At 48.1% G+C, this 15,076-nt stretch overlaps 1 protein-coding gene across 8 annotated transcripts in view; it reads left to right on the top strand.

Annotated features, from left to right (window-relative positions):
• SYNE1 (spectrin repeat containing nuclear envelope protein 1) overlaps nt 1–15,076 on the top strand; it is a 498,487-nt gene that overhangs the window by 322,212 nt on the left and 161,199 nt on the right. The gene's annotated exons all lie outside the window — the stretch shown is intronic.

Here is a 15,076-nt window from a genome sequence, read left to right as displayed (position 1 = left end):
GCCGTCCAACCAGAGAGGCAGATCAGCACCACCCCGGAATCCGGACCAAATTGACCAGGTACGAACAAAGATCTCTGATGTACCCCGATCAGCAGACATCAATTCCTCCATCCTCATAATCCCATTCATCTCCGTTACCCATTCCTTCAAAGAAGGCACAGTACTGGATTTCCAGTGACATGGGATGACAGTCCTAGCTGCAGTCAGAAAATGCCTAAAGATCCCCTTTTTGAGGTGTGGGAGTGATCCAGGAACCATGGAAAGCAACCCAATAGAAGCCGAGGTAGGCACGTCAGTGCCAAAAAGTTTGTTGCCAAGATCAAAAATGTTTTCCCAAAAGGGACGGAGTTTGGGGCAATCCCACCAAATTAGTAACATAGTTCCAGGAGCCTCCCCACACCTCCAACAATCGGCAGATACATCAGGAAATATCCTATGTAAAAAGGAAGAACAACGGTACCATCTGGTAAGTATTTTATAGTTTTTCTCCTGGGCAAAACACGAAGTTGGTAACTTATGGGCCAGCAAGAAGGAAGTTCCCCATTGCTCCTTAGAGTGCCGAGCTCCCAATTCCTCATCCCAAACTGCGGTGAATGTCAACTGAGAGTAAGAATAGCCAGTTTGGAGGATACCATGTAAATAGGACAGGACGTGAGAAGGAGCAGAAGTCAAAGACAAATAATGTTCCAGAGGAGTATTACCCTGTAGCAACCCAAGACAATCTCCCATGGAAAAGAGATAGGAACGCAGCTGAAAATAAGACCACCATATTGATCTTCTCCCCGGGCAGGCCTCAGAAACAGCAGTCAGCGACAAAATTGTACCATCAGGTGTAAGGGTCTGAGGCAAACATCCACCGCCCCGTCTCTCCCAACAGAGGAATGTATCCACACCCACTGCCGGAGGGAAGGAAGGGTTATCAAAAAGGGGAGTCAAAGGACCCGGACTACAAGAAACTGACGTGTGAGAAAAGGCAAAGAAAACGTTGGTCGCTGGGATGCAGTCAACCAAGGCAAGGAGGACAAGGCGAGGGAAGACATTCCCTTCTCAATGCGCACCCATTGCTTACCGGCATCTGAGCGGAACCAATCCACCAATCTCATGAGGATCGCAGCTTAGTGATAACGCTTAAAATCTGGCAAAACCACGCCCCCCTCAATTTTTGATCGGCTAAGGACAGAAAATCGAATGCGAGGCTTAGAGGAGCCCCATACAAATTTGGCTATGGCCCTATGTAAGGACTGGAAGAAACACGCTGGTACTACAATGGGGACGGTCTGAAAGATGTATAGGAATTTGGGCAATATATCCATTTTGACAGCGTTTATACGCCCAAACCACGAAATGCGGCTCCCGCCATATGCCACCAAGTACCTCAAGGTACGTTGTAGGATAGGTGTATAATTCAAGGTATATAAGTCAGACAAATGTGTGGGGATATGTATCCCCAGGTATTTTAAGGACTTAGATTGCCACTTAAACGGGAAAACCCGAGCGAGATGAGCAGCAAGAGGAGCATCTAGAGATACATTCAGTACCTCCGATTTCGAGTAATTGACTTTAAAATTACTCAAATGACCAAAACACTCAAACTCCCCAGTCAAAGATGGCAAAGAAATCATAGGAGTCGTGATGTACAAAACAAGATCATCAGCATAGAGTGCGAGTATGAGATGCTGTGCACCAACACATATGCTATTAATGTTAGGGTCTTTCCGCAGTGCCACGGCCAGGTGTTCCATGACCAAAACATAGAGCAGAGGCGAAAGTGGGCACCCCTGTCTCGTGCCATTAGCAATGGACAAAGAGTCAGATAAGAGACCGTTGACTCGAACCCGAGCTGTAGGTCCATGGTATAATGCCATAATCCTATCCACCATAACGGAGCCAAGGCCAACCTGTGTCAGGACACTACGGAGGAACATCCAGTGCACTCTGTCAAAAGCCTTTTCGGCGATGGGGGCGTGGCCAGCTATGGGAGAGTGAAGACGTGCTCTCTCCAGCTCCTCTCTTAGCGTTCCCGAAATCGGCTGACATCCGCTCCCAGCTATGGGGAAGAATTAAAAAAAAACGAAGGCAGCAGCCCCTACATGCCCCTCATCGCCCCAGCGCGATATCGGGGATTATTTTGGGCGACAGCCCCAGATGCAGCTGCGGGCTGCGACGCGGGCCGAGGCCGGTGGTCAAGATGGCCGCCTTACCTCTACATCCCCAACGGACCAGTGCACAGGGGTGCCGGAGATGGCAGCAGGACACGTCCACTCACCCTCTGAGGTGCAGATCTTGAAGGTCCCCGGTCCTCTGTCTCCTTCCCGGGCTGTGATGTATCCTGCGGCACGGCCGACAGCGCCTGCCGATCTCCAAGATGGCCGCCGGGACCATGAGGCGTGTGGATGCGGGCCTGCTCTGGAGAGCACGGCCCTCCTTTCAGCTGCTCCGGAAGAGAGTGTGCCAACGCAGAAGGTACCGGACCCAGAGGCACCAGATCCCCGGTCTAGCTGGGAGGCATTAGGGGCCCCTGTAGCGGCGGACGCCGTTCCCCTGTCACAGGACCATGTGGCCTCTCAAGATGGCGGCCGGCTTTCTCCGGAGGGCCTGCGCATGCCAGGACACCACCCTCCCCCGTCACTGCTCTCATGGCCTGCGGGCCCTCTCCTTCCGAGACCCGACAGCGGCCTACTACCATCCCCGGGAGTGAGAGACACCACACCTGCCCTGCCTGCAGTGCTGCAGTTGGAGGAGCTAGCTAGGAGGCACAGTGAGTACCGAGGCCCTGAGCCTCCCATCACCCAGCTCACCTCACACGCTGTGGGACTGATAGCTCCAGATCTTCCCCTCCCACCCAGGGACCCTGGGCTGGTGGGGGCCTCTCCCTCTTGGTCCTCTGGCTCCGCATGGCACAGCTTCCCCAATGCCCCAACAACCATAGCCTCGACCCTGCCTATGGGAGCTCCCCAGCACCCTGGGGCTATGCCTGCACTACCTGCAAGTGGCCAAGGTCCTCAATTGCACCCACTCCCGTCGCCTGAAGTGGACACCCCAGCCAGTAGGGGATTAAGTTTTACTGACCCGTCGTCTGGATCTATATGTGAAAATCGGCCGGCGACTCTCTCAGATATCCGCCAGCTTGTTCAATTGTTGCCTACTAGGGCTGATATGACGTCCTTTGCCAGACAGATCGTTGAAGAATGCAAGCTGGAGTTTACACAGTTTCGTGCTGAACTTTCCTCACTTTCTACAAGGGTGGACACTCTTACGCAGGACCGGGTGGCTGATAATGCCACTATTGCAGATATCCAATCCACTATTCAGCAGCACTCAGCTCAGTTGTTCACTTTGCAGCAGCACCTTGATGATATTGAAAACCGTAATAGGAGGAACAACCTACGTGTTCGAGGATTGCCCGAATCTGTTCCTGCGTCTGAGCTGTTTTCGACTCTCTCCACCATCTTCAATACTTTACTAGGCCGTCCGCCGAATACCCATATAGAGATCGACCGGGCACATAGAGCTCTCCGCCCTGTAAGTGTTGATGATCCTCGGCCGAGGGATGTCATCTGCCGAATCCATTTTTACGCAATCAAGGACTCTATCCTCCAAAAAATCCGACGGCAGCCCATCATTCTCCACCAAGGCACGCAGTTGCGTATTTTGCCGGATTTATCTCGACACACGCTGGCGCAAAGAGCTGCTCTCAAACCCCTGCTGGAGGTGCTCCGGAACCGGGACATCATCTACAGGTGGGGCTTCCCGTTTGCCCTGATGGTTCGACAGGAGGGCCGTACCTATACTGTGCGATCCCCGGCCGACCTGCCTGGTTTCTTGCGGGACTTGAACCTTCCTCATGTTGCATTACCGGAGTGGCCCTCGTTGTTATCCTCTGCTGGCGGGGGATCGCGGGGGAGACGCCCGTTCTCTGGGCCCCTAGCTGTGGCGGAGGGTCGTCCTCCGCGTGGACCTCGCAGACGATCTAGACGCCGACAAGAACGTGACCCTACTCCACCCATGGAGACCGCCCGTTCGGCATGATGATCCGGACTGTCGCTCCTGGAATTCCTCCTTTTACTTACTTACTTGATGTCTGATTTCAAGATTGCTTGTTGCTCTGAGTATTACCTTCAGATGCCTTCCAATGTCTTCCTCTCTCGTTATTTAAATTGGTCTTCCGCAATTGTGCGCTTAGTTTGTGCGGCAGTTGTTTTCGTACTGCCTTTTTTGTTTGATTTTATGTCTGTGTTTTTCTCTAATGCTCTGTTCTTTACTCCTAGCTTGTTTCCCTCCTCTGCTTCCCTCCTGGTGATCCTGGACTCCGATCCTTCGTGCGCTACCCGGCATACCTCAGTGAGCCGTTTAGTCTGCATCCATGGCTGACCTTAATATTGCCTCCTTCAACGTGAAGGGGCTGAATGTTCCTGAAAAGCGGGCGCAAATCTTACACCATCTACACAAGCGTAAGGTACACATCGCAAGCTTCCAGGAGACACATTTTAAGGAGGGACATGCCCCTACTATCAAGCACAAACACTACACTACGTGGCATTTCAGTAATAATCCCCTTTCCAGATCGTGTGGAGTTGCCATAGCCCTCCACAAGTCTCTCCCCCATCAGGTTGTCAATCTTGTTGTGGATCCCGAGGCGAGATACCTCATCTTAGTGCTTAATATTGGTGGGAGGGAATTCACGGTGATTAACGCTTATGCTCCTAACCAGGGTCAGGTGCCCTTCATTCTTCAACTTATAGAAACCGCCCTTCCGGTGGTCCGGGGGACTGTGGTGCTGTGCGGAGACTTTAACCTTACTCTGGATCCGACGGTGGATAATTCTACTGGTCGTTCTAGTGTTGCATACGGTGCTATTAGGCGGGCGAGGCGAGCTCTCCTACAACTTCAACTGTGTGATGCATGGCGCATTCAACATCCCACGGATAAGGATTATAGTTTTTACTCCCATCCGCATGGCACCTACAGTCGCTTGGATTACATTTTCCTTCAGCAACATGCTCTCCCCTGGGTAGCCTCTACGTCCATTGGCAGTATCCTGTGGTCTGACCATGCCCCGGTATATTGTACTTTACATCTCCCCTTCATCACTAAAGGCCCCTGGACTTGGAGACTGAATGAGTCCCTGCTCCTGGATGGGGTGTGCCATGCTGATTTGCTTCAAACTGTGGAACATTTCACACTTGATCATGCCCAGGATGACACGTCCCCCTTGGTTCGTTGGGAAGCCCTTAAATGCGTTCTCAGGGGGGTCCTCATAAAACACGGGGCGCGCCTTAAAAGAGAAAGGGCCCACTCCCTTAAAATTGCTCTCCAAAAAATTAGCGCTCTTGAACTGGCTCACAAACGTGCGCTGTCTCTTCCGATTTTACGGGAGTTACAGGTTGCCCGACAGGACGCCAGACGGCTGTTGGACTCTGCCCAGCAGCGCGCTCTCCAAGTCTGTCGCAGTAAATTCTACGAGTTTGGCAATAAGAGCGGACGTATGTTGGCCAGAGCTGTAAAAACTAGAATTGCCCAGTCACACATCCCAAATACTAAGGCTCCTTCTGGCCAAGTTGTTCACACGACCCCAGAGATAGCGGAGTGCTTCCATAGCTTTTTCTCTGATCTTTACAACCTTGACCCTCCCACCCCCGCCCCCTCCCATCCGCCGGACCGGGATTCTTTCTCATCCCCCTTCACACCGTTGTCTGGGGAGATAGCTGAGGAACTTGATTCGGACTTCACTTCCTCGGAACTCCTCAGGGTTATAACCGATCTTCCAGGGGGGAAGAGTCCTGGCCCGGATGGCTACACTGCCAAGTTCTACAAGGTGTTGGCGGACCGGTTGCTACCGCTTTTGTTGTTAGCTTTTAACTCTATTTCCCCGGAGGTCCTGTTTCCTCCTAGTTCCACCTTGGCTCATGTCGTAGTGATCCCTAAGCCGGGTAAGGACCCTCAATTATGCTCCAGTTATCGTCCCATCTCCTTGCTCAATGTAGACCTAAAAATGTACGCTAAATTGCTCGCCAATAGATTGAATAAATACCTGCCTGAACTAATCCACCCGGACCAGGTGGGGTTTGTGCCTGGTCGGGAGGCCCGTGACAACACCCTTAAAACCTTCGATATCATTCACCACGCCCAGACTAACCGAATCCCGCTCATGATCCTGTCCCTGGATGCTGAAAAGGCATTTGACAGAATATCGTGGCCTGCCCTTTACCAAACCCTTCGGCATGTGGGAATAGGACCTTCTCTCTTGGCAAAAATTATGGCATTGTATCGCACGCCTTCGGCCCAAATAAAAATAAATGGCTCCCTCTCGGCACCTTTCCCTATTTACAATGGCACACGACAGGGCTGTCCCCTATCCCCCCTGTTGTATCTCCTGGTTATGGAACACCTCATGGCCTCCATTCGGAGCAACACGGATATTAAGGGTATTAACATTGGAGGGAAGGAATACAAGTGCTCGGCATTTGCTGATGACCTATTGGTCTATCTCACAGACCCTCATGTCTCTCTTCCTTCACTGATGTCCGAGTTGTCTCGTTTTGGAACATGGTCTAATTTCAAAATCAATTTCTCTAAGTCTGAGGCGTTAAATGTTTCTCTTCCAGGCCCGTTAGTATCGCTTCTCCAAAGTAATTTCCCCTTTTCATGGCCCTCCAGGGGTATTACATATTTGGGTGCCCGTATAAGTGGGGACCTTACACAATTGTTTACAAATAATTTTATCCCCCTACTGGCCAAGTTTCGCACTGATCTTAATTCCTGGCATAAGACTGAGTTTTCCTGGTTTGGTCGTATCAATATTATTAAGATGTCTCTCCTCCCCCGCTTACTTTATCTCCTGCAGACGATCCCCATCTCTATTCCATCCTCCTATTGGTTGCGGCTTCAGCGATGCTTCGGCTCCTTCATTTGGCCGACTGGTCGTCCACGTCTGAGCCGGGCTCTGCTGACTCGTTCCAGGGGTACGGGTGGGGTTGGTCTGCCGGATTGTCGGCTCTACTATCTGGCATCAACTCACGCACGTGTTTTAGATTTTTTTCATAACCGAGAATCAAAACTATGGGTCCGTTTGGCTCAACAACTATGTCCCAGTACCCTATCATCCCTGCCGTGGATCCTGCCCGGGAACAGACCGACTCAAGCCTCCTTTGTTGTTTACCATACCCTCATGGCGTTGAGGTCCTTAGGGCCTGGATGTTCGCTTATAGACCCCCTGGGTCCTTTAACTCCTATCACAGATAATCCAGCCTTTCCTGCTGGTAAGGCTGGTCGCTCCTTCCTAGGCAGGCCGCCCACCGGCCCCATGTATTTTGCTCAGGTCCTCTCCGCTTCCTCTCTTCTCCCCCTAACCTCCATCTGCCCCGATGCCGTGCCCCTCACTCGCCATATATATGAATATGCCCAGTTAAAACATTTTTATGGAACAGTTAACCGACGCGCACACCTTCACAGGTTGTTGACGGACTTTGAGCGCCTATGTGTCTCCTCCCAGCCACCTACCCATACCATATCCACAATATATAAATTACTCCTTTCACAGCGTTCCCAACAACTACCCTCCTTCTGCGGGGCCTGGGAGAGAGAATTACATACTACATTTACTGATGCACAATGGAAGCGGTGTTTCTCCCTCTCACAAAAAGCCTCTATAGCCATTAGGGCCCAGGAAACTAGTTACAAAATTGTCTCTAGATGGTATAGGGTCCCGGCTGCGCTTCATAAATGGTATCCGTCTGTGCCTGACAATTGTTGGCGTTGTGGTGCTGTAGGAGGTTCTATGTCTCATGTTTGGTGGAGTTGCCCCTTGTTGAGGAGTTTTTGGGATGCGGTGCTTAAATTAATATTGGAGGTTACTGGAGTCTATGTCCCCAACTCTCCGGAAGCAGCTCTTTTATTCATGTTCCCGATGCCAATACACGTTTATAAAAGCTCCCTAACTAGACATCTCCTTCAGGCGGCAAAGTCAGTGATCCCGCGCAGGTGGAAAACGGCCAAACCCCCAACATTAGATGAGTGGTTTCGGGAAGTTGCCTTGATACAGCGAATGGAACACTTGGTGGCTCACTCCCCGGCATCTGTGGTAAAATACACGTCTACATGGTCTCCTTGGATAGTGTTTCTTTCTTCTCCTTCCTACCTCACGGCGGTAACCTGAGTCGGCCTATGCCCCTGTGAAATGTACTATGGCTTTTGCGCGCTGCTGATTTTCATTCATAATACGCCAGAACTGGAGTCCAGGATCCCCTTGTCCTCTCCCCTCCCTCCTATCCCTCCCTCTCTTGGGGCCTTTTTCTATACTTTCTCTTCCCCTGTCTAGGGTAATGTGCCTCTTCTTCTCTGTTTGAATTAAGTGGTCTCGTTGTACATTCTGTTGTTATGCCTCTAGGATTACTCATGCTTCTGTTGTATACCGACCATTCTTTTTCATGTTGAGATGTGTTGCACATTATTGATTTTCCTTTTGGTGTTTTGTTTGTTTTTGCTTTGGTCCACTGACCTTGTTTGTTTTTATTTAAGGTGTGGAGGCCTTCCCTCCACTATGTTTTGTAAATTTTGTGTTCTGAAACTCAATAAAAATTTTGAATAAGAAAAAAAAAAAGCCTTTTCGGCATCGACTGAAAGGAGACACATCAGTATTTTGCGCGTTTGGCAATATGACGTTAAGAGAAGGGTCTTGTTGGTATTGTCCCGAGATTCTCTACCACGTACAAACCCCACCTGATCATTCATGATCAGATCAGGCAATAACGGAGAGAGAGGCGAGAGGCAAGCAGTTTCGCAAAGAGCTTCACATCGACATTAATCAGCGAAATGGGCCTGAAGTTTGCGCATATCGTTGGATCCTTACCTGGTTTTGGTAAAAGGGACAAGAGGAAGACACCGAATTAAAGACTTTCGTCAGAAAGGGAGCGAGTTGATCTTTAAATGTCTTATAAAATGTATTATTAAACCCATCAGGGCCTGGACTTTTGCCCAAAGGGGAGTCTCCAATTGCACACTCCACTTCAGACACCAAGAAATCCTCCTCAAGTCCCAAAGCCTCCCCGTCCCCCAAGGACGGCAAAGCAGTGTCATGTACATACTGGTCAATTTTGTCCCGTAGCGAATCAGCCTTCATATCAAGAAAATGTCCTTTGACATTGTACAAGGCAGAGTAATATTGTCTGAAACAGTCAGTAATGCCGACCGGATCATGAACCTCGCCGCCAGTGGGAGATGTAATTTTAGGAATGTATGACGCTTGTGTACGGGGGTGTAAAATCTTCGCCAGAGCCCTGCCACATTTGTCTGCAAATTCGTAAGAATGCTTCCGCATCCGATCCCTAAACCTAGCATGTGACTGGTCCAGTAGAGAACGTAATGATTCTCTCGCTGTGGTAAAGTCCAAAAAAACCTGTGAGGAGGGAACGCGTTTATGACAGGATTCCAAATCCCGTATCTGAGCAAGGAGACGCGCAATAGCTACCCCTTTTTCTCGCTTTAATCGTGCCCCCTGCTGTATCAGGACACCTCTAACTACACATTTCAATGCCTCCCACTGGAGTGGTAGAGATGTAGAGTCACGCGCGTCTACCTCAAAAAAGACGTTAAGCGTGTCCTTAAGAGCCGACACACATACCGCGTCGCGCAATAGATTGTCATTAATTTTCCAGGACTGAAAGTTGGGCACCGAATTAGGAAACTTAAGCGACAAAAATACAGGGGCATGATCCGACCAAACCATAGGACCCACTGCAGAAGTGAGATGCCAGGTAAGCAAGTGGTGACTAACCAGAAAGGCGTCTAGTCGACTATACATATTTTGCAATGGGGAAAAGTACAGTGAAGGAAATAAGTATTTGATCCCTTGCTGATTTTGTAAGTTTTCCCACTGTCAAAGTCATGAACAGTCTAGAATTTTTAGGCTAGGTTAATTTTACCAGTGAGAGATAGATTATATAAAAAAAACAAAAAAAAAAACAGAAAATCACATAGTCAAAATTATATATATTTATTTGCATTGTGCACAGAGAAATAAGTATTTGATCCCCTACCAACCATTAAGAGTTCAGCCTCCTTCAGACCAGTTACACGCTCCAAATCAACTTGGTGCCTGCATTAAATACAGCTATCTTAAATGGTCACCTGTATAAAAGACTCCTGTCCACAGACTCAATTAATCAGTCTGACTCTAACCTCTACAACATGGGCAAGACCAAAGAGCTTTCTAAGGATGTCAGGGACAAGATCATAGACCTGCACAAGGCTGGAATGGACTACAAAACCATAAGTAAGACGCTGGGTGAGAAGGAGACAACTGTTGGTGCAATAGTAAGAAAATGGAAGACATACAAAATGACTGTCAATCGACATCGATCTGGGGCTCCATGCAAAATCTCACCTCGTGGGGTATCCTTGATCCTGAGGAAGGTGAGAGCTCAGCCGAAAACTACATGGGGGGAACTTGTTAATGATCTCAAGGCAGCTGGGACCACAGTCACCAAGAAAACCATTGGTAACACATTACGCCGTAATGGATTAAAATCCTGCAGTGCCCGCAAGGTCCCCCTGCTCAAGAAGGCACATGTACAGGCCCGTCTGAAGTTTGCAAATGAACATCTGGATGATTCTGAGAGTTATTGGGAGAAGGTGCTGTGGTCAGATGAGACTAAAATTGAGCTCTTTGGCATTAACTCAACTCGCCGTGTTTGGAGGAAGAGAAATGCTGCCTATGACCAAAAGAACACTGTCCCCACTGTCAAGCATGGAGGTGGAAACATTATGTTTTGGGGGTGTTTCTCTTCTAAGGGCACAGGACTACTTCACCGCATCAATGGGAGAATGGATGGAGCCATGTACCGTCAAATCCTGAGTGACAACCTCCTTCCCTCCACCAGGACATTAAAAATGGCTCGTGGCTGGGTCTTCCAGCACGACAATGACCCGAAACATACAGCCAAGGCAACAAAGGAGTGGCTCAAAAAGAAGCACATTAAGGTCATGGAGTGGCCTAGCCAGTCTCCAGACCTTAATCCCATCGAAAACTTATGGAGGGAGCTGAAGATCCGAGTTGCCAAGCGACAGCCTCGAAATCTTAATGATTTACAGATGATCTGCAAAGAGGAGTGGGCCAAAATTCCATCTAATATGTGTGCAAACCTCATCATCAACTACAAAAAACGTCTGGCTGCTGTGCTTGTCAACAAGGGTTTTGCCACCAAGTATTAAGTCTTGTTTGCTAAAGGGATCAAATACTTATTTCTCTGTGCACAATGCAAATAAATATATATAATTTTGACTATGTGATTTTCTGTTTTTGTTTAAATATAATCTATCTCTCACTGGTAAAATTAACCTAGCCTAAAAATTCTAGACTGTTCATGTCTTCGACAGTGGGCAAACTTACAAAATCAGCAAGTGATCAAATACTTATTTCCTTCACTGTAAGTATACTCTCTTGCCTGAGGATGGAGAATCCTCCACACGTCAATCAATTGCATGGAGTGCATCGCGTTTTTCAACGCTACCATGTGCGATTTAGGAACCGCAGACCTGCCCGAGGAGGTATCAAGCCTGGAATCAAACGTCAAATTAAAATCACCTCCCACAATTAACACGCCCTCCGAAAACTCCTCCAATTTCCTCAAGAACAATCGGCACACCCGAGCCTGATCCTGATTAGGGAGGTAAAAATTAGCCAACGTGAAGATCTTATTCTGAATGGACAGTTTAAGAAAAACATACCGACCACCTGGGTCCACAAGGACATCCATGGTCTTGTGAGAGAGCGATTTATGAAGACATATGCTAGCACCCTTGGACTTGGATTCCGGGTTGGCACTGTGAAACCAAATAGGAAAATAACGATTAGTGAACTGTGGTGTATGGCCCACCTGAAAATGAGTCTCCTGTAAGAAGAATATATGCACCCAATCTTTGTGCATGTTATACAGGATCTGAGAGCATTTTTCAGGGACATTAAGCCCTCTAGCATTAAAGGTACAAACTTTTAGCTGTGCCATCTCCACTGCACTTAGAATAGGCAAGCCAATGATATGAACTAAAGCAGCGAAGTAAAAGACAAGACAGACAGGGAAGGGAACCACGACAACAAAGATGGACAAACGGGCAAAACAATCACCCACTTGTTGTACGGCATAAAACGACGGCTCCCAGTATGGCTGGGAGTTGCCGTTTCGCAAAAAAGAACGATACACCCATCATCTTGCTTCAGAACATACAATGACTACAGTACTGATCAGTCACAGGGAGAATAAACATTTACATTTAGTGACTCACAGGTGATGTCTTCTCAGACTGGAGTTGTTCTTTTTTCTCTTTTCTTTGCCATCTGGTCCAGACCTCTATGATGACGCCTCCTGGCTACGACCCATTTCTGCAGTTTGCCACTCAGATGTCTTCAGAAGCTCACTTTTACAACATTTCCGCACCTATAAACGAAGATAAAATTCTCATGGTGCCACACTCTATGCCCCTGAATATAATAGTATCATACACAGTACCCCTGAATATAATAGTGCTACTGTAAAGGATCTGCCAGGTCCAGCTTCGGGGTTAACTTCCAGAGGTAATCAGTCTTCACCTGAGTCTATCTCTCTGAGACTGACTCCAGCTTCCACCACTCAGGCTGGCAGGCTTAGGAGTGGGAGAGCCTATCGCAGCCTGGCCAGACTCAGCTAGCTCCCGCCCTCTGTCTATTTATACCTGCCTTTCCTGTTCCTCCTTGCTTGTGATTCTTTCCGTGTGGTTTCCTGGCCCAGCTACAGCTCCTAACAATTTGATCCTGCTCCATTCTGACCCTGGCTTTCTGACTTCTCTTCTGCTCAGCGTTTGGTACCTCGTGCTCTCCTGGTTTGACTTGGCTCGTTCACCACTCTGTTGCTCACGGTGTTGCCGTGGGCAACTGCCCCTTTCCCTTTGCTTTATATTCCCTTGTATGTTTGTCTCGTGCACTTACTGAGCGTAGGGACCGCCGCCCAGTTGTACCCCGTCGCCTAGGGCGGGTCGTTGCAAGTAGGCAGGGACAGAGTGGCGGGTAGATTAGGGTTCACTTGTCCGTTTCCCTACCCCTATCATTACAGCTACACACTGTGACCCTGAATATAATAGTACCATACACTGTGCCCCTGAATATAATAGTACCATACACTGTGCTAATGAATACAATTGTGTCAAACACTAAAGTAATGCACCACACACACAGTGCCCCCTGTAGATCGTGCCCCTCATAGAACCCCCTGTAGATAGTGACCCTCATAGAGCCCCCTGTAAACAGTGCCCCTCATAGAGCCCTCTGTAGATAGTGCTCCCCTAGAGTCCCCTGTAGATTAAAAGTACGCTGTAGATTTAGTGCCCCCTGTAGATTTAGTACCCCCTATAGATTTAGTGCCCCCTGTAGATAGGGGCCCATATAGAGTCCCCTGTAGATTTAGTGCTCCCTGTAGGTTTCAGCTGTAGATTTAGTGCCCCCTGTAAATAGTGCCCCTTGTAGATATGGCCCCTATAGAGTCCTCTGTCGATTTAGTACCCCCTGTAGATATAGTGCCCCCAATGCTGCCCACTGTAAAAGAAAAAAAACATTACATGCTTTTCTGTCCCCGTTCCCGTGCCCTCCTCCAGCGATGCCAGGCCTCAACCTGTGGAACGCTGCAGTGGTGCGATCACGTTTTGCTAAAGCGCCGAATGGCGAGGTGTTCTGTGCCTCGCCGGGGCAGCTCTAGGCAATTCAATTGTATCCGCGTCCTAAAGATGCGAACACAATTGATTGCAGGGCACCGGTTCCGGGTTTCCGCTTCATCCTGGTTCTGTGAACCGGCTGTAATTTTAACTGGTTCGGGAGAACCTCGGCGAACCGGCTGGATTCCACCTATGGTCTATACAGACAATACAGAAAGGAAGGAAATGTGTATCTCCAATATGGTCACCCCAGGAAAGTTTTTAAAAATAAAAAAAATCTTTACATATAAAAATCAGAAATAGCTGTGGGACACTGTAAATAACTTTCTATGGTGAGGACTGGAGCTTCTTCAGAGTCCTGTACAGTACCAGAAAAACAAAACTGGGCAGTAAATAGCATGTGTCTTTTAGAGAGACGATACTAGACCACGATCAGTGCATGCTCTTCAGTAACACAGAAGTTTTACCAGGGAAATATCCACGCTGATTGGCTGGATCTTCTAGCCGATCAAATATCTCTTAGATCGACAGTGTATGTGACTTTCTATGCTGAATGTGGTTTCAAGTTAAAGTCCTTTTACACCGGCCAATTTTGGCTGTGAAAACGATCAACGAGACAGCTCGTTGATTGGCGCTCGTTTGGTCCTATCATAAGGATCAGTAATGTATGGGGAAGTGCGATTGTTACTACAATTGCTCGTCCCCATGATTTCCATCCTGTCGTCAGCATATCTCCCAGTTTACATAGGGAGACGTACTGCTAACAATGATAATATTTTAGGCTGCATAAACAATACGATCAGCCGATAAATGAGCATTTGCCCCTTCATCGGCTGATTTTTGCCCTGTTTACACAGGACAATGATCGGGAATGAGAATGCATATGAATTCTCGTTTGCCCGATCATTGGCCCATGTAAAAGGGCCTTAACAATGTCTCAGGAAACACTATTGTCTGTTAAAAATATTGTAACCTGAGACAATTGTAACCACAGGGACCACTGTACTAATAAAGGTGATCCAACAGAATAAATTGAGAAAAGGTCATATAGAATACATCAAAAATGTTAAACTTGCTTTTTAATATATGACTTCTGTTCTCAGCTATGATCACTTAAAGTTTAAATCACCATCAATATTTTTTTAAACTTCTTTATATTGAACATTTTTTTTCCAAACAATTAAGTTTGTGGGGAACAGAAGGAAATAAGGGAGGGGGAACAATGTAATACAATCAGCAGTCCATAGGATCAGTTAGATTTCCAGTAAACACAAATTACACATCATCAAGAGATTGACTTAACTGGTCAAGCAGGAGAAGTAGATTGGGGGGGGGCGGGGAAGGGAGAGAAGGGGGGGGGACGAAATAACTTTCAATTTATCTCGCTATGCTTATGAAG

This window comes from Rhinoderma darwinii, chromosome 4 (assembly GCF_050947455.1).
Source record: "Rhinoderma darwinii isolate aRhiDar2 chromosome 4, aRhiDar2.hap1, whole genome shotgun sequence".
Taxonomy (NCBI): Eukaryota; Metazoa; Chordata; class Amphibia; order Anura; family Rhinodermatidae; genus Rhinoderma; species Rhinoderma darwinii.
Note: the sequence above shows the minus strand (reverse complement) of the source record. Positions and strands in the feature narration are given on the sequence as shown.